The following is a 16807-nucleotide window of genomic DNA, read 5'->3' on the forward strand; positions in this document are numbered from 1 at the left end:
ATCGTTTACGACGCAAAGAAATTACTTCCACATTATCAATGGAAACAACGTGGGAAGCCGCTGTAAAGGCAGTTTAACAGGTTTGAAAAGTATAAAGCCCGCGGTGACCATGTGACTCAGCCTTGGACATCTTACTCAGGACCTGCTAATGAGCCCATTTATGTGTATCTACCCAAAAGAAACCAAAACCATTTGTTCACATAAATGCTTGTACAGAGGCATTCATAGCTGTGGTATTATTCCTTATAGCCAAAAGGTAGACACAGCCTAAATGTCTATCAAACAATGAATAGGTAAACAAATGGACTGTGTCCACATTGCAGAATATTATTGCCCATAAAAATAAATGAAATACTGGTACTAAGTAAAATACAACATTTGCAAAAGATCATTATATTTCGTGAAATGACCTGACTATGAAATGACCAGAATAGGTTAATTTCCCATGAAGACACACGTGTAGTTTAATGTGGGTCTGGGCTAGGGCTGTCCTAGAGTAGAGTGACCACTAATGGATTTCTTTGTGGGAAGGAGAAAATGTATACTGTTCTGTGGCGATGGCCGGAACACCCTCTGAACTTCCTGAGAACAATGGCTGGACTATTAAGGTGGATTCTGTGCAGCCTTAGCACGGACATCCCATCTCAGCCCGAGCTGCTAATACACCTAAGTGTGTAGACTCCTCCAACATCTAAAGGAAGACGCAAACTGGTATGAACCAGACAGGTCCCTGTGCGGGAAGGGAGGCACACGACCTAACGGAGCAGGGAGGTCGAGGCGGGGAACCAGTTGACTTCCTTCACTCCGCTAGTCCATCAAAGTGAGTTAAAGGGAAAAGAGCACAACAAAACCCTTGAATGTGCTGCTCAATACCTCCTAATGAGTACATATTCATTGTATTTATCATAATCAGCGTTGCTCTTACACGGGCTTTGTTAATAGCTCACTTTTCTGTGGGCTTTGCTATTTAGGTAGGCTTTGACAGTGTCTTAATGGCATTATAATGCCGGGCAAGATGATTAGCCCATTTGCAGACAATATCCCTATTTGAGGAATAGAGGAAAGAAAGGCAGAAGAGCGAAGAGAGAGAGTATTGGGAGAGGTAATAACTTAATAACTCCGCTGACATTCTTCATTAGGGTTTTCTATGCTTTGGCAATCACCCAGCGAGTAAGAAATTTGGCAATTGATGCTGGGACACGGGGAAATGGAATCAGCGAAATCACGAGTAACTTCCGTGACCGAATTTCAACCATTAGCATTCTTCGTCTTCCTTTGTGTCTGTTTACAAATGTGTTGCCGCATCTAACGGGATAATTAGACATTAAGTAATTTGATTTTTTCCCCCTAATAACGGGGAAGCTAGCATCTCACATTCGCTTATGGGCTACTACTGTTTGTTCATGGACATGTTTCAGGAGCAATGGATGCATGAGAAATGCCAGGTAACCGGACAGAAGGTTCTGGAAGGGTGGCTTCCTGCAATGCAGCAGCCACGATGAAGACCTTCCTAATATAATTTTAACTGGGCTTTAATTAATTTGCCAAGTGTAACTGTAGCTTGGATGGAGGCTGACAGAGTTGTTCAGGGATGTGTTTGTTAGAGCAATGAGTAATCACACAGGAGGAAACTCCAGGCCAGGGCAGGTGACGCTCTGGTTACAATAAAGAGTCGAGTCCAATGTGGGGTGGGGAAGATGGCCGTTTCAGAGAAATCTCCAGGCCCTGTGGTGTGGGACTGGCTGCTCTCCTTTCCTGTCCTCACCCAGGGCCTTTGAAAAGAGGGCACAGGTTCCAGGAAATCCCTGGAGAATTAATCTGAGTTTTACAGAGAAGTTAAACTGTAACGAGTGATGTGTTAGGCCTTTTAGAAGATGCGGGCAACTTGGGTGTGGTTTCTAAGTCACACTGTATGTCGTCATTTCACATTCAACGTGGAAAACAGGACCCAGCTCTTTCTGTAAGACCAGCCCCTGTGTGACAGGATAAAGCCTGTCAGTGTTCTGCCCTCTGGAGGGATGCTTGCATGAGGGAGGAATGGACAGGAACAGTGGTTGTGTCCAAAGCATCAAATGCCTTCAAAAGCTCAGAAATGCTGATGGCAATAAATTAGGTCTTCATCTATCAATACCAATACTTTGAATTTTCAGAAGGCCATTTTCTCTCACGCAGATATACCTATGCACATGAATATTCCTTGGTAGCCACAGTTTTTGCCATACATAAGAAAGCATCAGAGTGATTAAAATAAATGTCTTCTTATTTTTCTTGTAAAATATCCCTGAGATATAAACTGTGATACTACATCACTTACGAATATATGTAATCAAATCATTCCTTTTCTTCCCATCAATAGAACGTGTCCAGGTTTCAGGAGATTTTTCTATACTGGACTCTGGGTCAAGTAAAACTCAAGTTTCAACCCTGTGCATCCACTTGTACCTGATCAACAACATCTGTGGCTTCTCCATCCATTGGCGCCCAACAAGGCAACCACTTGTACCTAATCATAACAATATCTGTGGCTGGGGGAAGGGGTGAGGAACATAAACTGGACTGGATGGGTTTTAAAAAATGTCACAAAGTTAGGTAGGATAGGGACAGAGGGTCAAAAGTTGGGAGGGTATGGATGCAGAATGGATCTAAAGGGGTAGGGAGAGGGGTGACATGGTCAAAATATAATGTATGACATTATTGAAGGACCAGTAAGAATGCTTTAGAAAAGAAACTCTAGGAATCATGTGTTTGTCACCCCAATCCTAACAAAGGGAGCTGACTACCTCCAAATTCTCCCAGGGATGGAGCAGACAACTGCTAACATTCTCCATTTGCCAAGTCCTGTTCTATGTCTTCTCCCCAGAGAGGAAGACCTCATCCTCTAGTCACTACATTTCAAACAGCAGTACATCCCACGTTTCTAATTTTAAAACAATATTTTTATTAATTCTCTGCAGATTGTATATAAAATATATTTTGATCATATTTAATCTTTCCCTCTCCTCTGACATCTATCTGCCCCCAACCACAAATCCCATTCCAATTTTCTGTCCTCTCCGTCTGTATTTTATTTACTAAGTCCACTTAGCTCTCTCCATATGCACATGAGTGCAGGCTTCCCAATTGACTGTGGTCAACTTACCAGTTGCCACACACTTTTCTTTTCTTTTTTCTTTTATTGGATTTACATTTTAAATGTTATCCCCTTATCTGGTTTCCTGTCCATAACCTCCCATCCCCATCCCCCCTGCCCCTTCTTCTATGAGGGTGTTCCCCTACCCAACCACCCACCCCTTCCTGCCTCCCTGCCCTGACATTCTCCTACACTGGGGAATCCAGCCTTGGCAGGACCAAGGACTTCTCCACACATTAGTGCCCAACAAGGTCATCCTCTGCTACATATGCAGATGGAGCCATGGTTCTGTCCGTGTGTTCTCTTTGGGTGGTGTTTTAGTCCCTGAGAGCTCTGATTAGTTGGTATTATTGTTCTTATGAGTTTGCAAACACCTTCAGCTCTTTCAATCCTTTCTCTAACTCCTCCAATGGGGTCCCCATTCTCAGTTCAGTGGTTGGCTGAGAACATCTGCCACTGTATTTGTCAGGCTCTGACAGAGCCTCTCAGGAGACAGTAACATCAAGCTCCTGTCAGCATGCACTTCTTGGCATCAGCAGTATTGTCTGTGTTTGGTGACTGTATGTATATGGGCTGGATCCCCAGGTGGGGCAGTCTCTGAATGGCCTTTCCTTCAGTCTCTGCTCCAAACTTTGCCTCCATGTCTCCTCCTATGAATATTTTTGTTCCCCCTTTTAAGAAGGACTGAAACATCCACACTTTGGTTGTCTTTCTTCTTGAGCTTCATGTGGTCTGTGGATTGAACTTGGGTAATCCAAGCTTTTGGGCTAATATCCACTTCTCAGTGAGTGCATACCATGTGTCCTTTTGTGACTGGGTTACCTCAGTTAGGATGATATTTTCTAGTTCTACCCATTTACCTATGAATTTCCTTGGGCAGCACATACACTAAAAATGGAACGATACAGGGAAGATTAGCATGGCCCCTGCACACTCTTAAAGAAAACTGACTTTCCCTCCCTCAGGAGCCATCACTGGGATAACTCCTCAGCTGGGAGTGGGGGTAGTTGCTGAGCCCATCCCTGCCCTGTGCTAGAATGTTGCCTGGCCTTGATCTTATGCAGACAACAATGGCAGCTGTGAGTTCCTGAGCACAGCTGTCCTCCCTGACCTCTAGTTCTCTCTTCTTCCATGGTCTCTGGACCTTTGTGAGGAAGGGCATGCTATAAATGTCTCATTGTGACTGAGTACTTCACAGTCACCCATCTCTGTCCTTTGACAAGTTTGCAAGTCTCTGTTTACTGTAGGGAGAACTCTGAGGATGTCTGGTAGCTACACTAATCTGTGGGGTGGAAATAGAAACTTAGAGGGCACTTCATCTCGCTTTCATTCTATTTGAATATGTAGAGATGAGAAAATAGAAAAAAAAAGGATCAAAACCCCATTGTCTTTGGGAAAATAATGCAAGCTGGTTCACACCTAGGACTGTTAAAAACTGGGTATGTGGTCACTACTCAGTCTCTTTCTTATAAATGGGTCTAGAGAGATATCTGGTTTGTAGGCAAGCCAAGCAACTGGTACATCAAAATCTCTCAGTAAATGACAGCTTGTATTGATAGTATGGGACAGCATTGGGAAGGATATCTTAGAAACTATTGGCTCCTGCTCTTCTTTGAGATAAAGACCCAAAACTCACCAAGGTAGGCAACTGACCTAAAGCTTAGTTCTAGATCTCTTCTCACCACCCTCCAAGCCCTTCCAGTTTCATACAGGGAAACACCCGCAAATGAGTAAGTGAGGATATGGCATGAGCCCCATGGAGCTGTTCAGGCCCCGCAGCTCTCCTACGGGGCAAAATCTCACTAATTTGCAGAGGGTCTGTAATGGCTCCTGTGACTTTGAAGTCTGCCAGGATGTCCAGTTCTGGCTAGTCTCTGTTCATAGGACGCAACCAAGCTTTTGATTACCCAAAGGTGAAGTGTTTCTGTCCCCTACTTACAAAGCCCCATTCCTTTTCTCTCTCAACTCCATGAGCTTCCTGACTGCATCTCTCTGTGGTGAACCGATTCTCTCCATCCTCCGAGACGTGGAAGGCAGCAGGGAACAGCACACTTTGGAGGTGGGGACCAGAAAACAGCTGGGTGTTGCACTTAAGTTCCTATGCATAAATATGTAGCCCAAGAACCATAGGGGCAGGGGGCTCGGGAAGACTCAGACAGAATTTTGAGGGGATTGGATGATAAATATCGTCTCTGCCCCTTGGGAATAAAATGACGTGTGTGTATTGTTCTCAGCTGGGGATCTCACTGACCATTGATTTCTGTGCCATCACGTTATTTTATTATTATGTCACCTTCATCTTCAGTAAGCACACTGTATAAATCTGTGATTAAGCCTTCCTTACGTGTATATTTGTTAAAATATACTTGTTTCTTGGCGCTCTCACACATACTCTAATTTTTTTTATCTAATGTGTATTGAAGACCCCCTTGGTAGCAAATAGCTTTTATCTCACAGAAAACCTCTCTCTTATTCTTTCTCTTAGACTCTCTTCTTCGCTCAGCTCGTCTTGTCTTTCCCTGTCGTGCACACCCAGTCTTGGCCAGTCACTCCCTCTTCCCGGTCTCCTGTCACAGACACAGTCTTGGTTCCCTCTCTCCACTGTGCTGTGGGGCCTCTGAGCTGCCACAACGTTGAGCGACCGAGGAAAAGGAAAAATAGCTAACGGAAAGTGTGACATGGAGATGGGAAAAGGGAAAGAAAAACTTGAGGCAAAAAGCAGAAAAAAAAATCTGAGTGAGGGGTAGGGCTGAAGTATGAGACATTGTCAGGGATCCAAGGAACTGTTCAAAGACAAAGACTAAAATAATATACGTACTTGGCTGTGAATTAAAGAAGCAAAGAAAATTTAAAAAACCTGCCAAAATATATGAAAATGTTTTTTCTTCTCCCTCAAAAGACAGATGAACGAGTGTCCATCACCTCTGCTCTAAGATTCATCCCTGGGCTTGATTCTCTCTCTCTCTCTCTCTCTCTCTCTCTCTCTCTCTCTCTCTCTCTCTTTCTCTCTCTGTGTGTGTGTGTATGTGTGTGTATGTGTGTGTATGTGTGTATGTGTGTGTATGTATGTGTGTGTGTGTGTATGTGTGTGTGTGTATGTATGTGTGTATGTGTGTATGTATGTATGTGTGTATGTGTAGTGTATGTATGTGTGTATGTGTATGTGTGTATGTGTATGTATGTGTATGTGTATGTGTATGTATGTGTGTGTGTGTGTGTGTATGTATGTGTGTGTGTATGTGTGTATGTATGTGTGTATGTGTGTATGTGTGTGTATGTGTGTATGTATGTGTGTATGTGTGTATGTGTGTATGTGTGTGTGTATGTGTGTGTATGTGTGTGTATGTATGTGTATGTGTGTATATGTGTGTGTATGCGTGTATCTGTGTGTGTGTGTGTGTGTGTGTGTGTGTGTGTGTGTGTGTGTGTGTGTACACAGCCAAGCTGAAGCTTCAGGCAACTTCTACTCTTTGGAAAATGGTGAAGGTAGATAATCAAAATAGTATCCCTCCCCAAAAGTATCCCCCCTCAGATATTTTTAAAGACAAGGCTCTTGGTTGAGACCAATCCAATAATAATCCAAGCCGATAATTTGCTTCCCTTTCAAACTAGTGAGCAAGTGTTGTTTGTTCTGATGGAGTTGGATTTCTGTCAACACATGTTGCCCTCACATAGAAAAGTGTGTACTGATTTGGTTCCAGTGACTGTGGTCTACAGGTCCACAATGGAGGCTGTTTTCCTTTGGGTGCCTTCAATTATATTTCCCAAGCTAGGTATGTTTTGGAAATCAGCGAGGGCATTAAAATTCTATAATAAGGAATATTGGTTTTTCTCAGTAAATAGAACCATGTGGTCATTGTTTAGTCTGAGAACTGACTCTGCCAGGGACAGCCAAGTTCAGGTGACTGGATACTAGCTAGCTTCAGAAGTGAATGGCAAAGTTATTTTTCTCTTCTTCTTGCCACTCTGGCGGATACAAAAACCAATATTCTTTCTGCCAACAATATAAGAGTTTGCCTATGAGGACGGAGTATTTTGGTGCCGCATATTTGATACATCCCACTGAGATGTTGATGGCGCTCACAGATTAGCACCCCTGGGGAGAACCAGCTGGCAATCCAGCTCGACCTTAGCTCACACAGCGTTTTTACTCTGGTCATTGTCTGGGGCTTTTTAGCATAGCAGACAGGGAACAGAGAAAACAGGAATCAAAGGGGAAACCTATACTGTCAGCATTCTCGGCTCTTCTGTCCACCAAGTGAAGCACACGTCGGAGGGAGTCCATGAGCACAAATTCAGTTGAGCAGTGTCGCACTGCAGACTGCTCGAAGACTAATCATGAAAGACGTTTCCATTCCAACACACATATAAACATTTTAGGGCACCCAAGGGTAAGATTAACAAGATGCCTCAGGTTTTTATTGAGAGTTTTAGAAAGCTCACTGAATAACATACCTGAGAGTTTAGCTAAATAAAATAACTCATGCAGGAGGTTATGAAGATGTAATGTTTTGACAATAGACACTATTTGGAAGTTAGTCTCTAAATTGACTACCCCAAACAGAACCCCAACACTTTCCTTTCCCATGGAGATTAAACTAGGGACCCCTACTTGTTCCACCTTCAGATTCTAAAATCCCAACGTCTCTGGGTGGGAATGCATTAATTATAACTAGCTATATTATTAGTGAGTGGGTTATGAAGGCTCGGGGAGTGGCTGCTTAAAAGACAGGAGCTAGACTGACAATGAGTCATATAAGTATCTTACGGGCTGCAGGCATAGCTCTGGGATTGAGACCTATTGTGTTCTTGCAGGGAACCAGGTTTTGGTTCCCAGTACACTCCACCTCTGTAACTTCAGGTCAAGGACATCCAGCATACTTTTCTGGCCTCCATGGGCACTGTCCATGTGTGGCACACATATATGCTTGCAGGAAGGCACTCATACACCTCATACTGTAAAATAAGTATTTAAAATACATATCATAAAATTGTGATTGGGAAAACTATGCAGTATTGCAACAGAGAGGCAAGAGGGGGAGAGAGAGAGAGAGAGAGAGAGAGAGAGAGAGAGAGAGAGAGAGAGAGAGAAAGAGAGAGAGAGAATTGGGGGGGACCTCTATACCTTTTCGTTCCTTCCTATCTTGAGAGGGAAGGCAGCTAACAAACACATTTCACATCCTCTGGAATGAGAGATCAGGATGTGAGCTGACGTCTGTCAGATGTGGTGAAGGTAAAGGAGAAGCTCACGTGGTTGCTGCAGCAGAAGAATCAGGCATGAAGATCTCCAGTCTGCAGGAGGCATCCAGTGTCTTTGTCCTAATTGCCTGGGTTTTAAAAACCGTTCCCAGTGGGAGGAGATGCATTATTTTGCTGTGGGGTTGTACTTGGCTCATAGCAGTCCCCAATTTCAGGAAGAGGAACTTTGGGCTTCATCTCTTTGGTCACTGGTTAGCATATGGTGTCAGTTCATGACAGTGGTGGAACAGGTCACTCCTCAGTGGACACTCAGTTCTGCTGGGCTTTGTGAGTTCTGCTGGGCTTTGTGAGTTGAGTAGAAAGGTGTTGCAGCAACCCAGCCAATCATTGTTCTGCCAATGTTTTAAATCTCTTCCCAGTCAATATTTCTGCAAAGCCTTAGATTTCCCTGTGAAGTATATAAAATTCATTCAACAGATAGATGCTAATTAAAATCATGTTCATTTCACAGTCGTCTTAGAGAGAAAAATATGAAGTCAGCTGAAATTATCATGCTGAAATTGTGGTCATCATGAACTCTCTCACCTCTCACAGTCATTATTGGGCAGGGGACTGACAAGAGATCTCAGTGACTGCGAACAAAGGGTCCCATTCCAGATAAACAATGGCTCAGGTTATAATTTCCTATGCACCTCAAGTCCATTTACCTAAACTTCACGTCCCAGCTCCAGCATGTTTGAAAGTACCTGCCCATGGAGCATCAGAGACAATAGTGAGTTTGAAACTCAACAAATGATAAATCTATTTTACTGAGGGAAAATGCAAATGACAAGAGTGATATTCTAAAAGCAGCACACATCAGGACCACAGCACACATCAGAACCACAGGAACCAGCACACATCAGGACCTCACTACATCAGGACCTACATCAGGACCTCAGCACACATCAGGACCTCAGCACACATCAGGACCTCAGCACACATCAGGACCTCAGCACACATCAGGACCTCAGCACACATCAGGACCTCAGCACACATCAGGACCTCAGCACGCATCAGGACCTCAGCACACATCAGGACCTCAGCACACATCAGGACCTCAGCACACATCAGGACCTCAGCACACATTAGGACCTCAGCATCACCTCAGGCACACATCAGGACCTCAGCACACATCAGGACCTCAGCACACATCACATCAGGACCTCATCACACATCAGGACCTCAGCCTACATCAGGACCTCAGCACACATCAGGACCTCAGCCCAACATCAGGACCTCATCACACATCAGGACCTCAGCACACATCAGGACCTCAGCACACATCAGGGCCTCAGCACACATCAGGACCTCAGCACACATCAGGACCTCAGCACACATCAGGGCTTCAGCACACATTAGGAGCTCAGCACACATCAGGACCTCAGCACACATCAGGGCTTCAGCACACATTAGGAGCTCAGCACACATTAGGATTTAACAAGGAATAAAAGACCACATCCCCTCAACTTTTCAGGCAGTGCAATGGGGCAATCTTAATCCTTTTCATGTAGACATTAGTGCAACTCCTCAGTATTTGCTGTTGTTACTCTCACACTGGTCCTCCAGTCTCTCCCACTTCACGGTTTTCCATCAGTATCACTGAAGCCACGTGCCTGGGATGGTGTCTGTGCCCCCTACACTCCTCTGTTGCTGTCAGCCCAACCTTTCGTAAGAGGAAACAGGGATGGGAGAGTAGATATGAACACTGCTTCCTGAGCACTTAGCAAAGGGAGAGCATACAGAACAGAATGCCAGCTCTGAGCTGGGCGTCTTCTTCAGGAGCACGGGAGGAAGGTGAAATCCAGCAGCCATGGGCTGTACAGTCTGCACACAGCTGGAGACCACTTCTCCAGCCGCGTGGCCATCAGCCCTCCAAACCCGGAGGGACAGGCCAGATATTGCCTTGTTTTTCTTTCAGCTCTAGAGAAAGGAGCTACGTTCACGTTCCGCTCTGGGGTGACAGGGCAGACGCTGATTTAATTTGCAACAGCTTCCACCCCAAGGCGGCACTGGCCGGACTCTGCTCAGCGCTTTGAGAGACAAGGCTCCTGATATGGAATTGTCCTTGCATTCTGGAGCCTCACCAGGTTTTACTGAGGTGAAGTGGTTCTCGGCTGACAGAATCGAGTACCGATTTAGTGTACACACATTGATGTCTAGCTTCCTGCATGAAGTCATTTACTACGTCATCCTTCTCTTTGCTCTTTTGCCTGATTTCATATCTAAAAACTTCTGATTGCATGCATAATCTACCATAATTTTAACATCCCAAAAGAGATAATAAATGACATGGATTAATCTGTCCCCTGGCTTTATCTGTCTGTACAAAATCACCTTACTTTCGTCTTTTGTTGAGGAGAGGTTGGCAGCTTGCTCCTAATTTATGTTCCCTTACATTCTCAGTGTCGTTTTAATTAACTTATTCTGGATATATATTTTATCTAGACTTTAAGTATACTTCTTCATAATAATCTCACATTTCTACTTTCTGTAATTAATCTCTCCTTTTTTATTATAAATATACTTTTAAATTTTTGCTACTAATCAGTTTATCCAAGGGTTTGTCTACTGTGTGAGTGCTTTTTTTTTTTTTTAAAGAAACTTTTTGGGGGAAGAATTGTTGTTTTTCCACTATTCCCCTTTTTAATCATTTCGTGATTGCTTTGACTTTTTTCCTTCTCAAAGTGTCTTAAGTTGAACATTTATTCATTTTTACAATATTCCAATTTGTTAAAATGATTGATAGATGGTATTTCTATAATCATTACTTGGAATCTTTATATTTTTCTATTTAGATTTTCTTTTAAACCTTCGGGTTATTTATAAATGTGTGTTGGTATCCAACTGGGAAGGATTGATGGCTAGTTAACAGGTTTTGTATGAAAAAAGGAAACTTATTTGTACATAGTATTTTTTAAACCAGATTATATATTTATTTTATATTTTATTTATTATATTACATATTCTTAACCATAGCTTGGACATATGACATCCCATAATGATTATCGCAGATACAGTGACGACCTACGAGCTTAGCTTAATCTTTTTGTTAAAGCCACTGCTGGAACATACCTGTAGGCACAAGCCAAATCAGGATTGGAGGAGAGATGCCATCAACCCCGTTCAAGAAGTGGTTCTCGGCTGACAGAGAATTCTGGGAATGGAGTCCAGAAGCTCACCATGGCATTTATGCCAGCATGGCTGGAGTAAGTCATACTATCACTTTGGTTATGGAGACAAATCTAGATGTTCTTTAGCCGGAGAGCAGCACAGTGTGGTACTGCATGGCACAGACCCTGCACGGCATGGCAAGGCTCGGTGCAGTACTGCAGGGCACAGCACAGTTTACCATGTACTTCCTGCAGCCCCAACTGCTTCCTGACTTCTACAAACTTTGAACAGAAGCTCAAGTGACCAGTAACTGGTTTCCTCCCAGTCCTTGGTGTATAGGACCAAAGCACCAAGACTGCATCTTGGAGGAGTGCGGGGGCCCGGGGGTATTAAGGCTTCTTACACTCTTGGGACCCTCTACCATTCATGGCTTTTCTATGATTCACAGGCTGAACCCCATGCACCCATACTTTCTTTCCCATCCCTCCAACTCCCCCTGCTTAGAAGTTCACCCCCTTTAAAGTTTAATTAAGTTTTTTATTTTTGACCTGCTTTAATAACGGAGCAGCAAGCTCTGTTCTTTAGGAAAGAGAAGATGTTCTTTTCTCTTTCAGCAGCTGAACAGCCAAAATAGGTTACAGCTTCTTTTTTTCTCAGTGCTTCAGGAGCTCCTAGGCATGTATCCATCTGAACACCTCTGCAATGTCACCTTATTAGTGTCATAGCAGAAATGCAAAGAGAACCAAGTCCTTGATAGAATCAAGCCAGATAGAATCGCCGATGTTCCTTGCCTGGAAGGATGCTCTTGCTTACCTCTCTCCAGTCCTTGTAACTTTGCCCAGTTCAGACCTGGAGATCTGCCCAGTATCTGCTGCAATCCTATGTGGCTGAGACTATGGATCTAAATAGTGTGCTGTTCATAAGGGAACTCAGCAAATACTAGCATACTGGCCGTCACCACGTGCCGTGAACCTGGGAAACAGTAGCATTGTCCCGGGAGAAAACTTGAAACTTGGTAGTCTCCCGAGTCTCTCAAGTTAAAGTTCGAGCAGATTCAATTATTAAAGGGATTTGGGGGTTACTAAGGGAGCACAGAAGGGCCACTGCGCCCAGAGTTCTGGGTCTAGGAGACTGTTCTCTGGGCCTCCGTGGCTGCGTTTCCTTCATGGTCTCTGTGAAACAGAGCCTAGAAGCATTCTAAACAGAAAGGTAAGTACGGAAGTGGAAAAAAGATATGTAAAAATCATTAAGACAAAATCGGCAGCAAAGATAAAATAATAAAAGTTAGGAGGACAAGTTAAGGAGATGTTACTGTGATAGGAAGCATTTAAAACACTCAAGGCATGTGGTCGCCACGAGGAAAACAGTGCAATTATAACACACACAGTATTATTTCAGAGAACCATCAAAGCAGCTGGCTTGAAATACACGTTTAGGAGACACCTATGAATAGTCACTTAAGAACCGGTTGGAAGTAGAGAAACTGAAAGGCTAAAGCAATGGGCAAACCGAGTCATGAAGTATTTGCAAATGCGTTTGTTTTCTACTCACCCACCCAGAGGCCCTTAACCAGGTGACTCTTCTAGGAATCTCTGTCTCCTACACCATACTTTAGTCTCTGGCCACTAGTGGTTTGGGCCACAGGGAGATCAACCATCTGTGCATAGTAAACATGGACCACATGTCTGAGTGGACAGTTTCTATTGCATTCATGCCCTGAACCCTGTCACCTGTCTGTCAGCTCTCTCTGCTCTGCCCGGCAGCCTCCAGCTTCTGTCTGAAAAGAAAGGCAGGGAGGACAGAGGGTGCACATTCCCTCTGGTGACCATGGAGGACATACCCTGTGTTGCTGCCAAAAGAAATGAGTCTGAGAATGGCCACTCTGCTCTCACGCTGTCTCCTCACCCCAACTTGAGGTTGTAGGCATACACTGAGCTTCCAAGAATGTGTGCTGGCCCAGAAGCCCGATGAGGAATCCAAGGTTATCCCAAAGCTTAAAGCCAGCCAGGCCCAGATGCATCATGTTTTAGTCCCAGCTCTACTATGATGAAATGCATGGGCAAGAATCGCACCTTAGGGAAATCAAAGATTGTTTCCCCTTCAGTTCCAGGTTGCAATACATCAGGGTGGGGAAGTCAAGGCAGGAACTTAAAGTATAATATCCACCGCCAAGTCAAGATGGGGGGTCTGGATAAATGAATGAATGAATGAATGAATGGTGAATGAATGAATGGTGAATGAATGAATGAAACAAGTGATGAATGATTGATGAACAAATGAATGAATGAATGATGAATAAATATGAATGAATAATGAATGAATGAACAAGTAATGAATGAATGAGTGGTGAATGAATGGTGAATGAACGATGAATGAATGAACAAGAGATGGATGAATGAATAAGTGAATGATGAGGAAGGGGAAGGAAGGAAGGAAGGAAGGGAGGAAGGAAGGAAGGAAGGAAGGAAGGAAGGAAGGGAGGAATCCTCCTCTCTTTAGTATTGGCTAGCTTTTTCTCCTCTCCACTCTTGGAGGTCAGCTCATGATTTGTGGTGCTCACATTCAGGCTGGGTCTTCTCACTTGAATTAACAATCAAGACAATCCCCTCACAGTCACACTTACCAAACATCCCAGTCTAGAAAATTCCTCACAAAGACTTGCTTTTTCTTTCATTAAGACACATTTTTCCCTTGATTGTATCAAATTGACAGTTAAAAACTAACCAGTAACCTCATACAGGGACAGAAATTTCCAGAATCACCAGGGCAGAGTCCCCAGAGGTATCAGCCACTGTAGTCAACACATTCGGGTCCCTCAGTGCCATCGTGGTATCTCAAAGGAGGGTCAGCCTTCATACTCTGAGCCCCTAATTTCTGCAGACAACGGAGCTACCAACCACGGTGTGCCCGTATGCAGATGCACTTACTGGTAGTCAATTGTAATGGGAATTTATTCTCATAAGCCAAGCATGTCTTTATGACTCTGTGTAGAAAGCAGAGGAGAGTGAATGGCAAGTCCTGGAGATCTGTAAGAGGTAGAGAGTAGAGGAAAAAATAGAGCCAGGAAAACATTGTATCTCAGTTTCTCTCAGTTCTCTGTGGCTCTAGAAAAGCGCAAGGCATGAGAAGATAACTTAAAATGACAGTAGCCTCAAGTCCACAATGGAGATGAAGCCTGATATGACGTGAACATCCCGTCTTACTTGCCCTGGCCTTCAGCTCTCTGCCTCTCCTTAAGGCCTTAGTCCTCAGGCAGTCACTGATAGAGCATCCTCCTCTCCCAGCAGTTTGCAAAGAGAAAGGAATGTCATTCTTACAGCGGTTGGGGTGGGGGCTAAAGGGTCCTACATAAATGGATCAGGGCAGCTAACAGCAGCAATTAGAGAACTCGAAAGGAACCGCAGCTATCTGCACTTGAGAAACAAAAATAAGGATATCTAATATTTTCTGTTATTATGTGTTCCACCCTGAATGAGAAGCTCTGATTCAAAGTTGGGGCACAGAACGTTGAGGAGGCACATTAGTGGGGTTGCAAGGGTCACCTGGCAGCTCTTTTTCACAAACACTGAGAGAAGAAATCCTTGTGCATCTGTGGTCATTATCTTGTGTGTGTGTGTGTGACCATTGTCTTGTGCGTGTGTGGTCACTGTCTTGTGCGTCTGTGATCATTGTCTTAAAACGCTACATTAAATCCAACCTCAAACATTTAGAAATCAGTTAGAAACGACTTACAGGCAGAGAAGAGGAGCTAGTCCAGTGCTAGTTACTAAAGCAGACGGCTTACTATTTAGATTAAGGACAATAAGCAATCTGCGAGACAAAGCAGAGTAGAAATACATTATTAAACTAATCCTGGAAAAAGTCATCTGATATATGTAGAAAATATATGAATGCAACATATGAAATAAAAATGAATTCCAAAATTGACATCAAGTTCAGAAGCCTGAGGCTTAGTGAGCCTGTCTAACTTCTTTTTAATATAAAAGAGACAGGATTGGGCCCTGGAATATTCTTCCGTAGGCAATTATATGTTCCACTTGGCTGTTAGGCAGCTGTCAATATCAGAGTGACACTATGAGAATGGAAATCTTAAACAAGAAGGCCTGTTTATATTGATAAAAAACAACCCCGCTGAGCAAGGGAAGCGGCGGGGCCTCAATAACGATGAAATATATGAAACGCGGGCCACACACACACCTCTTTATTATCCCCGAGTTTTTCCAGGAAATATCTGATAAAAAGCAAGTGAGCATGAAAGTGATGGAAGGTTCCGGAATCAGAGTTTTGAATCAGGTGAGGGTCTGAGCCGCCCTCTCTCCTCCTCCTTATAATAATTGTACACTTACTAGTGAAGGCTGACAGGCCTGGCACAGCGTGTCCTGCCATCCTCCCCACAGCATCGAGCAAGGAAGGAAGACGAAAGACAGGCTTGCGATGGTCTGTACCAAGTCCATGCCTCCCAGCCCTGTACATTTCTGCACTTGCTAACTCTGTCCATCACAGTTTAAGAGGCCCCATTGCTCTGGAAGCTCAGTGGAACACATCTTACTATATTCTCTCCCGTTAGTTTACCAGGAAACCCTCCCCATCCAAGTAATCATTCTTTTCTTCATCGTATGACATGCGTTTGTGTTTGAGGCAGAGCAGTGGGAATGGCCGAGCCATCAGTCATTGTAGAGACTGCGTCAGCATTGGTAGGAACACCTGAGAAAACGACTTTCACAATACCCCGAGAGCACACGTCTAGAAGGCATGGAGCATTGTGACTTGGACTACTGTGGGACTGTGACTGGGTTATCCACAAACATTTCACTATTACCAGATTGAACGCCATCATAATATGGGCTTGAAATTGTTTCTGATGGTTGTTGGTTAATAGGTGAGGTTACCTGGAAAAGAGGACCTGTTGGTAAAAGCCAAAGACTACATTGGACAAATCTCCTTACACTGAAGGTATATAGATGTGAGCTCTTCAGAAACATCTGCTTTCACACATGGATGCCCGCATGCATGCATACATGCATACATACATAGATACATACATGCATACATACATATATACATATATACATACATACGAAGTTTTCTTAAAACCACAAATGGGGAACCCTGATGGGAAGAATACGAGAGACAGCAAGCTAACACACATTCATCCTAATTTTCTCCTCATTTCTTCGTCAACATCCCTACCCTAAGATGCTATGCCCTGACACTGAGCTGTTGTCAAAGGAAGTAGTCAGATTCTGAGCCAAGCCCCGCCCCAGAACCTCTTTTCTACTGGGAAGAATGCTAGTCAGCACGAGCGGCCAGACTTCAAGGTCAGAT

General features: G+C 43.9%; 1 pseudogene; it reads left to right on the forward strand.

Annotated features, from left to right (window-relative positions):
* The first annotated feature begins 3998 nt into the window (after positions 1–3998).
* LOC116904651 lies at positions 3999–4089 on the forward strand (annotated as a pseudogene).
* The last annotated feature ends 12718 nt before the right edge of the window (positions 4090–16807 follow it).

This window comes from Rattus rattus, chromosome 6, assembly GCF_011064425.1.
Source record: "Rattus rattus isolate New Zealand chromosome 6, Rrattus_CSIRO_v1, whole genome shotgun sequence".
NCBI lineage: Eukaryota > Metazoa > Chordata > Mammalia > Rodentia > Muridae > Rattus > Rattus rattus.